We start from the raw sequence: 15,161 nt of genomic DNA on the forward strand, positions 1-15,161 counted from the left end.
CAATTATCATTGTATGTTTAGCTATCAGTGTATTCAATCCCTGCACGTGGATATATTGCAATTTGTTAAAACTCCTATCAACTTATCAAGTAGAGAAGATAGGAAGCAGGGAAATTTGGGTGATGTCCACCCCTAATCCATAGGAATTAGCAGGATCCTGGACAAGCGAGAGTACTGATGGAGAAAACTGAGTGAAAACAATGAGATTGTGCCTTAATGGACCAACGTGGGAAATAAGTGGGTTCGGAAAGTTTGGTATACATGAGAAAGGTTGATTCTCTCGGAAAGAGACATTAAGATATGGTGAACCAACGAGCTTCTACCTAGTCTTTCTAAATACTAGTTTACTCATTTAGGATTCTTTTGAAGCTCAATGATTTAAAGGGCTAATTACTAATCTAATCCAGTTGAAGGGGTCTATTAACATATTTGACACACTTTCCTTTCATCTTACCAATATAGACATTTTCATCCATCCACTTTGGACAAGAATATCTCTATTTCAATTCTTCTTCTTCCTCAGACTCTCAACGTCTTCTTCGCCATCTCAAACCAAAACAGAAAAAAAAAGTCAAAGAGAGCCACAACAAAACCAAAAGTGGAGATGAAATATTTGTATGATTGTCCTTTGAATTTGGTGATCTCAAGAATATGTGTGATGAATTCAGTTTCGTTAGCGATTTTGAGATTATTGAAGTATTCTAAATTTTGAAAAGGAAACCCAAAATAGATGAAGTTTTCCAGTAGAAATGGTATGTTTTTAGCTTATACGTCCGCCTTTTTCGCTGGTTTTGCCTCTTTCTTCATCTCTAACAATATCGTTTCAATTTCTTCCATTTTCCTCCATTTTTATCGCATTTGTGACGAAATTTGTTGCATTCGTCACAAATACGACAACATTTGTCTATCTGCACTGTCGCATCTACGGCAAGAGCAAATTTGCCATTTTTTTTATCACAAATGCGATATGAGCAACTATCGATGCGACAAAAATGGAGGAAATCAGAAATGACGGGTTCAACGAGAAAACATTCAACTCACTAACTGCGTATTTGAATGTGTATGTAAAATAAAGAAATAATGCTTATATGAACTTGAATAATGTATGAATATGCTTAAATCTTAGGTTGAATTATTGAATTTTGTTGTAAGAATTTGAAAGAAATGAAAATGAAAAGGAGGTTGAGGAAGGTTAGGGTATTTTTGTCCAAAATGGATGAAAGTGTCTAATTTGGTAAGATGGAAGCAAAGATGATCAAATATGTTAATAGACCCTTTCAGTTGGTCTATATTTGTAATTTGTCCTAATTTAAATTAGCATATTAGTTAGTTTTTCAGTTATAAGCAAATCAAAAGTGATAAAAAAAAAAAAAAAAAAAGAAATACGACCTAGAACAGTATATATGTTCTATAGGATTCTAGGATCCATACCGGATCACGAAGGGAAGCTAAGTCCGGTGGAGAAATCATGGACATATTGAGCATAAGTTACGATCCAGCCTGACTTTCTGGAGTGATCATAGATTTCCCCCAAATTTTTGGTTAAAAAAAAAAAAACGTGAACTTAACATATTATAATCTAATGAAGTTAAATTAATAACCTAAGCATTTTTTGGCTATCATTTCTTCAGTGTTGTTTTTATATGTTTTTATTAAAAAAAAGTTAGATTATACAAATAAATGAAAAAGTCTAAACTCTATCCTCCAGGGTTGGGTGTTCCTTGGAGGTCATCAGTCGCGGTTAGGGAGAGTACATAGAGCCTCTCTCTCTTTCATCTTTCAATCTCGTCTCGTGTATTTTACACCTTCAAATACTTTAAAACACACGTGTTAGTATCTTTTAGAAGGTTTAAAAAAGAGAAGTTTGGAAAAAATGTAAACGGATAAAAAAACAAAACAAAAAAAAGAACGAAGTGGACGATGGATTCTAACGAGACCAATTATGATTGGTCACTTAATAAAACCTATTGAATTTTCATTTCTTCATTGAAAACGCGTTTTTTTCCTCAGTCAGTAGTATAATCTTATTTGTAACGAGCTAGTTATGAATGCATTACAAAATGTGCTTCTATAATGGGTGTGTACTAAGCGTGTTACAAATAGTTCGATCAAATTAAATTTTGGGCTAACGAAAATATTTATAATGGTCTGGAACTATGCTCGTTACAAATACGCTTTATGTAATGGGCTTGAACTATGCACGTTACAAATTCATACGACTATTTGTAACAAGTTGAAATTACGAGCGTTACAACTACACCTTATGTAATGGACATGAACTATCCTCGTTACAAATGCTCATCATATAATATTTTCATATTCCCGCATTCCTTCTCCTTTCTCTTTTCTACGCGCTTACTGTTATCTACTCTCATTCACTTTACTCCTCCACGACCCAATATCTTTGACCATCACCACGACTCGACTCCTCTGGTGACCCAAACAACATCGTCGTCTATCTTAAAGACATGATGCATCTCCTTGGAAAAAGAGAACATATCTCTATCATATTTTTTCATTGATGGTGTATTGTTATTTGTAGAACTAAGGCTTCATTAATTTACATTGCTACATGAGTTCTGGTATTTTTCTTATTCATTAACATTTTATGTTTAGGTACTAATTACTGATAACTCTAGGAATATTTCTATAATTCTTTTGACAACAATTTGTTATTAGTTTTGGCATACTATTTGTGACAGTGTTGTTGTTTTGAGTTGTAGAATCAGTTTTGTGGATTCGGTTACCTAGTTCCTTTCTAAACAATTTGAAGCGGAAACATATTGATATTTTTTCATGATGAATGGGAGAGAATTAATTAGAGCATATTTTTTTGGTTGGAGTTAGAGCATATTTAATAGTTAATCTTTCAACCACTCAATAGGAATGTCATATCATCAATTCATTATCATTATAATAAACTCTATTTCATTATACTATTATCTCTATTGGCTAAATCCTATAACCACTCGATCGTAATATATATATATATATATATATATATATATATATATATATATATATATATATATTAATGCGATCGGTTGACATCTCATATGAGACCTATTGACTCATTTTTAATAGAGTTCAATACTGTTTTATTTATTATTATTTTTTTTTACAGAAGAGTTTAAATGGGAGATCTTAATAGAAATGGGTTAAACGAGGTTTCATAATACCCCACCCATTTAAGGCGTATGTCCACACAGATGGATTTAAGGTAGAAAAAAAATGCTTATTTAGTATTCATGTATACTACTATTGTTCATATGCACATTTTTTTTTTGTTACCTTGAAGGCTAAAAGTGAAAAGGCAAAGGAAAACACAAAACGTTATAAACTTCCTATAGTTTAGGCCAAAAGAGTCATGTGAGGGTCGAAATGATTTACAAAAGTCCAATAGAATTCCTTCCCTATCAACCATGAGAAAAATTACATCACATACTAATGCCGCAGTCACTCAAATGGTCCAAAATTCTAGAGTACAATGGGTTTTAGAATGTCAAAAGAAAACTGCAAAGGGATCATGGATCTTTGACCCAAACGATACAAAAACTTCCAAAATTACTGCTCTAGTGGGAAATCTTGTTTAAATTATATGTTAAGCAATAAACTTTCAGGCAACAATCCCAAAGTACACATCAAACATAAACAAATGTGACATAAAAGAATGTGTAGCACTAGAATCAATAAGTATATAAGCATATTTCCAAATAAATAAAATGTACCAGTAATGACTTTCGGAGATGGAACCACTTCTTGTTGAGTCACAACATAAATTCATGGTTGTGTTTAGGGATGTAAACGGGGCGGGGCGGGACGGGGATTTGGTTTCCCATCCCCGTCCCCGCCTAAACGGGGATTCCTCGTCTCCGTCCCCGCCAACTAAATGGGGACAAAAACTGTCCCCGTCCCCGCCCCACGGGTATCCCCGCGGGTACGGGGAATCCCCGTTTACCCATTTAGTACAAAATTATAAATTATAAATTCAAAATCACCTAAAAATTGAAATGTACCAATACCATATTCATAATTCCATTTAAAAAAAATACCAAATCACACAATCACCTAAAAATACCAACAAAATTATCCATAATTACCTAAAAATACCAACAAAATTATCCACAATTCCATTAAAAAGAAGTACCAAATTACATTAAAAAAACATTCCTTCATAACTTCGTTTTTTCTTGATCATTCCCGTTCATTCTTCAAGATTGACTTTCGGTTGTAATTGTTGATACCTAACATTAAAAGATTTATAAATGAAAATTAGAAACTACTATATAATAAAACAATACAATTAACTTAAAATTAGTACTTCGTAAATAAATTACCGCTTCATCCGGGTCTTCATTATCAATCAATTGATTATATTGAGCAAGAACATCCGTACTCAGACGAGTACCTAAAAAAACAATAAGATAGAGATTTTAATTCAAATTAATCATCATTTTGCAAAGAATAAAATAACACGAAAAGAAAAGAAATTGTTTTAGTTATTTTCAATACCTTTATATTCGCTCCATAACCAATTTTGGGTGCACATCAATGCCTCTATCGTATCCGGTTTAAGTTTGCTTCGATGATCACTAACAACCCTTCCACTTGTGCTAAACGCAGACTCTGAAGCCACGGTTGTTAGACGAGGTGCCGCGGCCTAATCTCCCGGGCGGACCGGGGGGTGGACAACCTCATGGCGACGTAAGCGGTGATTGGCGTCGAAAGCAACCAATCGTGGAATCAAGCTGCTCGGCAGGACCGGAGCTCGGAGATATGGAAGAGTCGCCACCCACGAATGGGAAAATGAACACTGATCCCTTGCGGGAGACCGGTGTGGGTTCGGAAAACTTAGGTACGAGCCGAGAAGGCTAGCTCCTCTCCGGAGAAAGGCTACTAGGCACCCCGACATCGCCCGGTTATGAACCACCGGCCTCCTACTCAGCATGTTAGGCGATAACGGACTAATCGTATACTTCTTTAAGTTTAAAATTCATTTGAAACCCTTTTCTTTCTCTTTTTAGAAACCGTTTTGAGCATATATTATTGAAAAGCCACATCAGTAAAGAATCACCCATTTATGTTTATACATACACAGAGAGGGGGAAGAAAGAAGTGATTTATTTATACCCGTATTAAATGTGATGTTGTGTGTTCATTCTACATTAACTTATTTTCCCCAAAACGAGTTCATTTACATGGTTCGCACCTTAATCGCCGTTGGAACGATTTAGGTGCGTTTTAAAACCCCGTTTGATGAAATTTACCCGAATCGCCGTTGGAACGACTCGAGTATTTGAAAACGTTTGAGATAAAAACCTTTTAATGAGAAAACATGGTTTAAACATACAAGTCAATTTTATTTTGTACAAATTCTTTGAGAAAATGATTCAAAACTCTATTATTCACAAAGAAACGATTTTAATTACAATGATCATTTAATCCGCCTTTGGAACGGATTAAGGTTTTAAAACGTGGTGTTTTTGAGAAACGATTTGAAATATTAACAAGAATGACTCTATTTATTTACATTAGAAATCTAAAAACTCATTAGTTTAAATAATTCAATTGAAAACTCTCTTTTCATGATTTATTTTCCCCACTTATTTAATGGACTCTTTACTAATTATAATTACCATAATAAACTCATTTAAACCACCATCCATACTCAAACAAAGTCCACTTGAAACATGGACCCATGATTAAGCCCAAAAGAATAAAGAAAGCAATTCTAACATATATATATATATATTTAAATCAAAAATAGAATATGAAAATAAAAGTTAATAAAAAGGAACTATATGTATATAAAAATAATAGGCACAATATATCTATACTTTGAAAATGTGAAAATAGTAAGTAAATCCTATAACTAAGAAAATAACATTTACCCAAAAATAATTTCATTCAATAATCAAGATAACCCAAATATCCCAAAACTATATATATGTATACATAACTAATATAGTTTCAAATATAAAAAATGACACATATTAATATTTATCCATTATTTCTCAAAATATCAAGTAACTAATATTCAAAATATAGCCTAAATCAATAAAAAGGAAATACATATATATATATATATATATATATATACTTATACTCATATTGTAAAATAGAATAAAAATGATATACAAATATTCTAAAATAAATATATATGCTAAAGTTCTAAAATAATTTAAAAAACATATATTACGTAATTATACATATATATACTAAGGATCAAAAGCTTAAAAGTTAAGAAAAAGGGACTGAAATGGCATTTTTTACATTTTGGCAGATTTACCGACGGAAAATCCGTTGGTAAACAGCATTTATTGACAGAATTGGTAAATTACAGCAGCACTCCTAAATGTTTCCAGATTTATTCAACAGCTTTAAATTAAATCTAATTCAATCGTTTTGGATTTCCGAACTACCAAAAATGGATCATAGTCGAAAACGGAAGTTCCTAAAACGACGTTTTTATTTTAAAACATTATTTGGAAATTTCTTTTAAATTAAAATGTTATAATTACAACGTTTTTGATACCCGAACTACCTTTTTATCGGATCACGGTTCGTATTGGGATATCAAAACGAGGTTTTTTATTTTAAAACAAATCCGAATTTTATTTAACACGAAACGAAAATTAAATAAATACGCTAATTAAATAAAATGTGACAAAATAAATAAATGACTAAATGAATAAAAACTATAAAAATAGAAGAAGAGAATAAATTAAATAAAATAAAGAGTCTAGTCCTCGGATAATACCTTGAATTTGGTATCTGACAGTCGAAGCCGATTGATTCCACGAACCGCGAGCTTCCGTTTTTTATGAAAAATTTAGTAAAAATTGAACTTAGGGAATTTGGAGATTTTCAATTTTTAGGAAAAAAAATGTTTTCTCCTAAAAAAATCAACTTCTTCTCTCTAGAAAAAATATTCTAGTGTGAGAAGCTCTCCCTCTCTCCCCCCTTTTTTTTTTCTTTTTTTCTCCCCCTCCTTTTTTTTTGCATGGGGATCCGTGCCTTTTATAGGCAAACGGGTCCCCGGACCAATGGGCGACGCCCAAAAGAAATTGGGCGTCGCCCATTGGGGTTGGGCGGCCGCCCAACCAAGTGTTGGGCGGCCGCCCAACCTTGTTGGGCGGCCGCCCAACAAGAGTTGGGGGGCCGCCCAACAATGTTGGGCGATCGCCCAACAATCGTTGGGCGATCGCCCAACGGCGTTGGGCGAGCGCCCAACGCTAGGTTGGGCGCCTGCCCGACGGCCCTCGGGGCGTGCCTCGAGCCATCGGGCGTGCGCACTCCACGGCCGCCGAGCGCGCGTCCCGCGCCGCCGGACGCTCACACGTCGCGGCCGTCGAACGCGCGCTTCGTGCTACCGGGCACGTGCGCTCAGCGGCCCACGAGAGCGCGCCCCGTGCCACCGGACCCGGGCATTGCTCAGACATCGAGAGCGTGCCACTTGCGGTGCGTCCGACGGACGCCGAGCGCACGTCCCGCGCCGCCGAGCGGGCGTTCGACTATTGTCGTCCGCGTGCCGGATGCCGCTAAGCACCCGCGCCGTGCCGCTAATTTTCCTTCGCTTATTATTCTTTATATATTTTTTTGTTTTTCAAAACTTCCAGAATTAATCACTTCAACCGTCTTGTTTTCAGGTTTTCGTCACAGGTCCTCCGACTCAGTGTCTACAGTTGCCCCTACTTTTCTAGTTTGACAGTGATGTGTGTGTTTCGAAAACGTTTTTTTTTGCTAACGTAACACATGCAATGTAAAACATATAAAAGTAAAAGACACGTAAAGAGTAGGAGGGAGCATACCTGACCTTCGCGCTGCGCGCTCTGGTGTCGTTCTCTGATTCCTTCCATCCTCGCGTTTGAATCGGCCGTCGGTGGATGTTTTTCTCTCGGAATCTAGCGTACGTTGACTATGGGTAAGAATGGCTCGAAAGCAACCTCGGTCCTGGACCGTAGGTAAGATGGCTAAAAAGCTACCTCGGTCGTGAACCGTAGGTAAGATGGCTAAAAAGCTACCTCGGTCGTGAACCGTAGGTAAGATGGCTAAAAAGCTACCTCGATCGTGAACCGTAGGTAAGATGGCTAAAAAGCTACCTCGGTCGTGAACCGTAGGTAAGATGGCTAAAAAGCTACCTCGGTCGTGAACCGTAGGTAAGATGGCTAAAAAGCTACCTCGGTCGTGAACCGTAGGTAAGATGGCTAAAAAGCTACCTCGGTCGTGAACCGTAGGTAAGATGGCTAAAAAGCTACATCGGTCGTGAACCGTAGGTAAGATGGCTAAAAAGCTACCTCGGTCGTGAACCGTAGGTAAGATGGCTAAAGAGCAGAAAAGTTCTTTCTAACGATTCTGGAACACCATTGTCTGGAGCTAGTGTCTCGGAGGTTTAATGGGAACGTGTTTTGGTCTGGAATGATATAGACTAACGATTGTTTTTCTATTGACTGTCGTCTGTACTTTGACTGGTATCATTGTTCTGTAAAAATTGGTTGTTGTCTGGAGTTCATATCTTGACAGTATTGGTTGCTGTCTGAGAGAAATGCAGGCTGAAACGGACTGCAAATCGGAGGTCTGTGCACCTAGTAATTAATTATTTACTTTTTACCTTTATGTCAAATCGTACTTTTTTCACTATTTACGGGAATGCCATTCCCTTTTTCCTATATAAGGTGGTGGGGTTTCATTTCAACCCCACACCTTCTCTCTCCTCTTTCTCTCACTAGACTTCAATTTGGATTATTCTCGGGATGGATTTAGATGAATGGGATGGCACTAGAGGCATGGACGAGGTTTACGTAAACCTGGATAGAGTGGATACCTTTCACGACCCTACGACGCATTTGAGCAGGACACGCTGCAACGAGGTAAGTAATTTCTCACTTTTATTCGATTCGAACTCTAGGCTTTAGCATTCCTATACGAACATGATTCGCATGCTAACACTTAGACTGCCTTAGAGGACTTTAGCTAGAAAACGTGAATTCCTTTATTTACAAGTAACACCCGTTTATTTTTGTAAGAATGCGCGCTATATGCATATGAATAGTGACACTACGAATTTATGCATGCTAACAGTAAAAACGACGTGAATAGTGAAGACGTGAATAGTGCACGTGAATAGTAAAAACGTGAATAGTGCACGTGAATAGTAAAAACTTAACTAATGCACGTGAATAGTAAAGCCTAATCTATGCTCCTCGTCACCGCAGACGAGGGTGGATCAAAGAATTGACTAAACCTTACGTGAATGACCCTACAGGAGAGATTTTTAAAGAAAATTGGTCCTAACTGACCGGATGTCTCTAGGTTAGAAAATGAAAGAATACCTAGTCTTAACGCGTTCTTATCAATTGCATGCTTTAGGAGCTGTATTTAAATTTTCTTATCTTGTTCCTTTTTAGTTCATTGAGATTTCGGGGACCACCGCCGAGGTTCATTCGTGGTATGATAGGCTAGGCGCCGCGGCGAGAGCCCGCGTGCGTGAGTTGGGCTTCGAGCCCTTTATTGCAGCGCTGCCCTGCACCAACGGGGTATGCGATCCTTTTGGCCTATGGGCCTTGTGTGAGCAGTGGGTTGATTCGACCCACACCTTCCACATTTCCTTTGGGGAGATGACTATCTCGCCTCGAGATTTTTCGCTATTGACCGGATTGCGAGGGAGCAACACTCCCGTCCCTTTCCATTTTGGTATGATGCGACCGCGGGTCTACCCTGCTAGGCTTGCTGCCTTGATTGGACCGGGAGTTCGTCTATGCGCCAAGTCTACTCCGACGAAGTTTGTTTCCACCGCGAGCCTCTTGAGTAGACGAGATTTTTGCGAGACGGACGATACCGACTTGGCGGTTCGTAGCTTCTTGGTATATGTTCTGAGTGAGACGATTTTCCATACGAAGAGCGGGAAGGTACATGCGGGCCTCATTCAGGCGCTCAGCGATTTGGATGCAGTGGCTTCCTACGATTGGGCGGGGGCAGGCTTAGCCTTTCTTTACAAGTTTTTGGATCTGACTTGCCGGAAGCGCAAGGACTTCGGTGGTTATACCTTTGCTCTGCTGGTACGTGACGCCTTCTTGACTTATCCATCTTATCTTCTTCGCATTTTTCACACCCCTAGTCCTCGTTTTTACTGCAGGTGTGGGCGTATGAGAGACACATCCTTCCCAGCCGATCTCGATCTCGATCGAGAGTACTGAGGCCGCCTTTCATGACTCAGTGGAGGGATTTTGACTTGAGCGCCGAGAGGATTCGGACAGTGTCGCGGCTTCTGGATCGGATCGACTCGCTGACCCTCACACAGGTAGATTTTGCCTAATCATGCTTGGTTTTTTGTTTGAGTCTTTCTGACTTTCTCTTTGTGCATTTTTTTAGATTAAGTTCCGATGGGACGACCTCGACTTCGGCCCTGGTTATACATATGTATCGATGATCCAGGAGCAGCAGTGTGTGCTCACCGGCCCCTGCGTGCAGGCGTGGTATTTAGGGGATCGAGGTATCACCGGAGTTAGGGACGCTCACTGGACGCCGGGCGAGATCCCCGTCTCTATGTTCGCAGTGCGGACCCTGCCACTATCGGTCATTCGTCGGGACCTGACCCGTCGGTATGTTGGTAGAGCGGTGTGGATTCACGCCGGGGGCCGTGAGCCTTACTTGTCTACTTTGCTGAGCGCGAGGGATGCCCCGGCGGCGGCGATGGAGGTGGATCCGGTGGCGGATGTATTTTCGAGGGAGGCTGTCGCGGCAGTCTTTGGTCAGGAGGAGGTCCCGGTAAGTGATTCCATTCCCTTTTTATTTTACCCCTTTTATTCATGAGATGTTCAGAGGTTTTATGGTGTGTTTTGTTTGCAGGAGGGATCCTGGAGGAGTGCCCACTTATCTGATTTCTTCGACGGCACTCAGGCTCAGACGCCAGTGTGCGAGCAGCCCTACTATGTTGGCGAGTCCTCCAGCGCTGCCCGACTGGAGAGGTCTTCCCTAGGCGTGCCTATACCAGACTATGGGAGAGATTATGCTACGATCTGCTATGACGAGTCCGGGGCGCCTTACACGAGATTTGAGGCGGCCCCTCCTATCTTCTCCTCGAGGGTCCCGTTTGATCCCTCAGACGCTTCTCTGACCATGAGAGAGACTTGTACGGATTACGTGGGGCTGTTCGGTTATCTCCGAGACCGCCTCAGCTTGCGCTGCACCGATCACCTGGTATGTATCATTATTGTACTTTAGTGTAGTGAAATGTATGCATGTATGTATGATTTATGTTTTTTCCTATGCTGCCTTTTATCTGTTCTTTTTTTTTTCTTTTTCTGTAGAGTGATCTGCATGCCCACGAGCGGAGACAGAGCGAGCTAGTGCGGGAAGCTGATGCCCGAGTTGGTCATGTGTATCAAGAAAGGAACGACCACTGGTCGGGGATGATACGACGGGAGACTGAGGGTCGCCTTGCCGTCGAGGAAAGGGCGCGTGATGAGTCGATCAGACGCCTTGCTGCAGAGGAGAGAGCACGAGCTGCTGATGAGAGAGCACGAGTTTCTGATGAGAGAGCGCGTGCTGCCGAGGAGGCACTATCTGCGGAGCGGGCATCACACCTGAGAGATTTTGAGAACTATTGGGACTTTCCTCCGTATTAGGCTCGTTATGTATTGCTTTGTAGCTTTCATTATTGCTTTGTAGCTTTCATTGTTGCTTTGTAGCTTTCATTGTTGCTTTGTAGCTTTTATTAGGGTTTCTCCGATGTATAGCTGATGTATAGGGAGTGGGGTGGATAGTAGGTAGGCTTTTTGTGAAAAAGTAGGATAGGAAATGTATAACTCGTGATTCATATTACCATGCATTCAGTAGATTATGATGATTCCAATCATTCTCGTCAAATATATTCATGCCTTTATTTATTTACAAACAACAGAAATACTTAGTCTCTTATACATTGTTTTTGTAATTGCTCAAGTCATAACTATTGTTACCAGGACCCGCCTTTCGGTTTTCGGATCCCGGCGATTTTTCTCCTCTCCTTTTACTATCCCGGAATTTTTAAATGAGTGCCCTTTCGGGTTTTCACCCATTGGGATTTCCCTTATTGTTGCATAGGTCGCCCTTTGCGGGTTTTCAACCCATCGGGAATTTTTCTTTATTTTTTTTTTTTTTTTTACGAAAAGTATTTCTTAAGCCTATCCAGGTTGGTAGGTTCGGAGAATTCCATGCCGTCCATTGTGGTTAACTTCACCGCTCCTTTTCTTAGTATCTTCTTTACGACGAATGGTCCTTCCCAGTTAGGCCTGAACTTCCCCCTCGGGTCGGTGTGCGTCACACGGATCTGTTTCAGCACCAAATCTCCTTCTTTGATAGGGCTGGTCTTGACTTTTTTATTGAAAGCCCGAGCCATCCTTCTTTGATATAACTGTACATGGTAAAGGGCTTCCATCCTTTTCTCATCAACTAAGGCCAACTGCTCATATCGCCTCTTCACCCATTCTGTTTCGGGAATTTCTGCTTCCACTGCGATTCTCAACGATCACTTTTCGATCTCAATCGGCAGGACTGCTTCTGTTCCGTATGCCAAGGAGAATGGCGTTGCCCCAGTCGAGGTTCTGATTGTCGTGCGATAAGCCCACAACGCGAGTGGGAGGTGCTCATGCCAGTTCCGATGTGATTCCACCGTCTTTACGAGAATCCTTTTAAGGTTCTTATTAGCTGCTTCTACTGCCCCATTAGCCTGTGGACGGTACGGAGAAGACCTGTGATGTCCAATGCCATATTCTCGAAAAAGGTTCCTTACTTCCCCCTGAAACTGGACTCCGTTATCCGTGATCATGTGATGAGGCACTCCAAACCTGGTGATCAAGTGTTTTTCAATGAACTTTCTCATCTGCTTGGATCCCAGTTTGCTAAACGACTCTGCTTCTACCCATTTGGTGAAATAATCGATGGCGACTGCAATAAACTTATGTCCATTTGAAGCATTAGGCCTTACTTCGCCGATGATGTCAATGCCCTAGGCAGCGAATGGCCAAATAGGTGATAGCACGTGTAGTTCCATGGCCGGAAGATGACTGCAATCGCCGTGGATTTGACAATCGTGACATTTCTTTGCATACTCGTTACAATCTCTTTCCATGGTGAGCCAATAGAAGCCTTGTCTGATAATTTTCTTAGCTAGTACTGCTCCTCCCATATGGGCTCCATAAATTCCCGAATGTACTGATTCCATTGCCTCGCGGGCTTCTCCCGCATCCAAGCATCTGAGTTGTAATCCATCAACGTGCCTTTTGTAAAGCAAGTCATTGTGGATGACGAACTGACGAGCTAGCCTTCTAATCACAGCTTGATCCCTAGGTTCTGACTCTGCCGGATATGTCCCATCTTTCATAAAGTTCACGATATCGAAATACCATGGTTTTTCATCTGTCCCTAACAGCATTACGTCCTCGTAACATGGTTTGTGGGATCTTCTCAATACCAACGGCTTCGAAGCAAGGTTCCGGGGGTTGTCCCAAACTGACACCAAAGTAGCCAAGGCATCCGCCGCCTGGTTCTGTGCTCGAGGAATATGATAGAAACGACATTCCTTGAATCTTTGTGCCAACCCTTCTAGCTGATCTAGATATGGACGTAGTCTTTCTTCTCTTACCTCCCAGTTTCCTTGTGCCTGTTCAATGATCAACTTTGAGTCCCCCCAGATTTCGACATATGACGCTCCCAGTGCCGCTAATGACTCTAAGCCATAAATGCACGCTTCATACTCAGCCATATTATTGGTGAGAGGGAAGGATAACTTCTTGGCCATCGGGATCCTTTCTCCTTCCGGTGAGGTAAGTAGTACTCCTACTCCGGCTCCATTCGAATTAACTACTCCGTCGAAGAACATTTTCCACGGTATAACTTCGATTGCGTTCAAGTGCTCATCGGGGAAATCATAACTTATCTCTTCTTCCTCTGCATTCAGGGGCTGGTTGGCCAGAAATTCTGCCACGACCCTCCCTTTGATAACCTTCTTCGTCACATATTCAATGTCAAACTCGGACAAAAGTAACAACCATCTGGCTAACTTCCCCGTCAAGGATGGAGTTCGGTATAGATACTTCACGGGGTCCATCCGAGAAATAATGATCACTTTATACGATTGGAAATAGTGTCGCAGTTTCTTTGTCAACCATACTACTGCCACACATGTCTTTTCGATCATGTTGTACTTGAGCTCGTACTCCAGGAACTTCTTACTCAAATAATACACCGCGTGCTCCACACCGGTGTCTCCCTCTTGAGCCAACATTGCCCCAATAGATCGCTCCTCAATTGCTACATAGAGGAGAAGCGGCTTTCCCAGTTTAGGCGGTCTCAGCACTGGCGGATTAGACAAATAGCTCCGGACGCTCTCCAAAGCTTGCTGACACTTATCATTCCAAACAGCGGGTTGGTCTTTCCTTAGCAACTTAAAGATTGGCTCGCAGATTGCGGTGAGTCTTGCTATGAACCGACTGATATACTGAACCTGCCCCAGAAACCCTCTCACTCCCTTCTCATTTCTCGGCGCCGGCATCTCCTGTATGGCCTTCACTTTATCAGGATCCACCTCGACTCCCTTATTTCCGATTACATAGCCTAAGATTTTCCCCGACGAAACGCCGAAAAAGCACTTCTTCGGGTTTAGCCTTAGCTTGAATTCTGCGATTCGGGCCAAAAACTTCTCGAGCGCGGAAAAATGCCCTTCTCTTATCTCTGATTTGACCATCATATCATCCACGTAGACTTCTACCTCCTTGTGTATCATATCATGGAACAGTGCTGTGGCCATTCTCTGGTAAGTTGACCTGGCGTTTTTCAAACCAAACGGCATTACCCTGTAACAGTACGTCCCCCACTCAGTTGTGAACGAGGTTTTCGCTTTGTGCTTTTCGGCCATCTGAACTTGCATGTAGCCCATGAAACCGTCCACATTCGTGTGTAATACACTTGACGCTGCGCTGTCGATCAATACGTCGATATGAGGTAATGCGAACTCATCCTTGGGGCATGCCTTGTTAAGATCTCTGTAATCAACGCACATTCTCACTTTGCCGTCCTTCTTTGCGATGGGCACCACATTTGCGACCCAAGGGGGATAGTCGATTACTTCGATGAATCCTGCTTCTAACTGTTTCTTCACCTCCTCTCTGATCTTATCTGCC

The sequence above is a fragment of the Euphorbia lathyris genome, chromosome 9, assembly GCF_963576675.1.
Source record: "Euphorbia lathyris chromosome 9, ddEupLath1.1, whole genome shotgun sequence".
Classification (NCBI taxonomy): domain Eukaryota; kingdom Viridiplantae; phylum Streptophyta; class Magnoliopsida; order Malpighiales; family Euphorbiaceae; genus Euphorbia; species Euphorbia lathyris.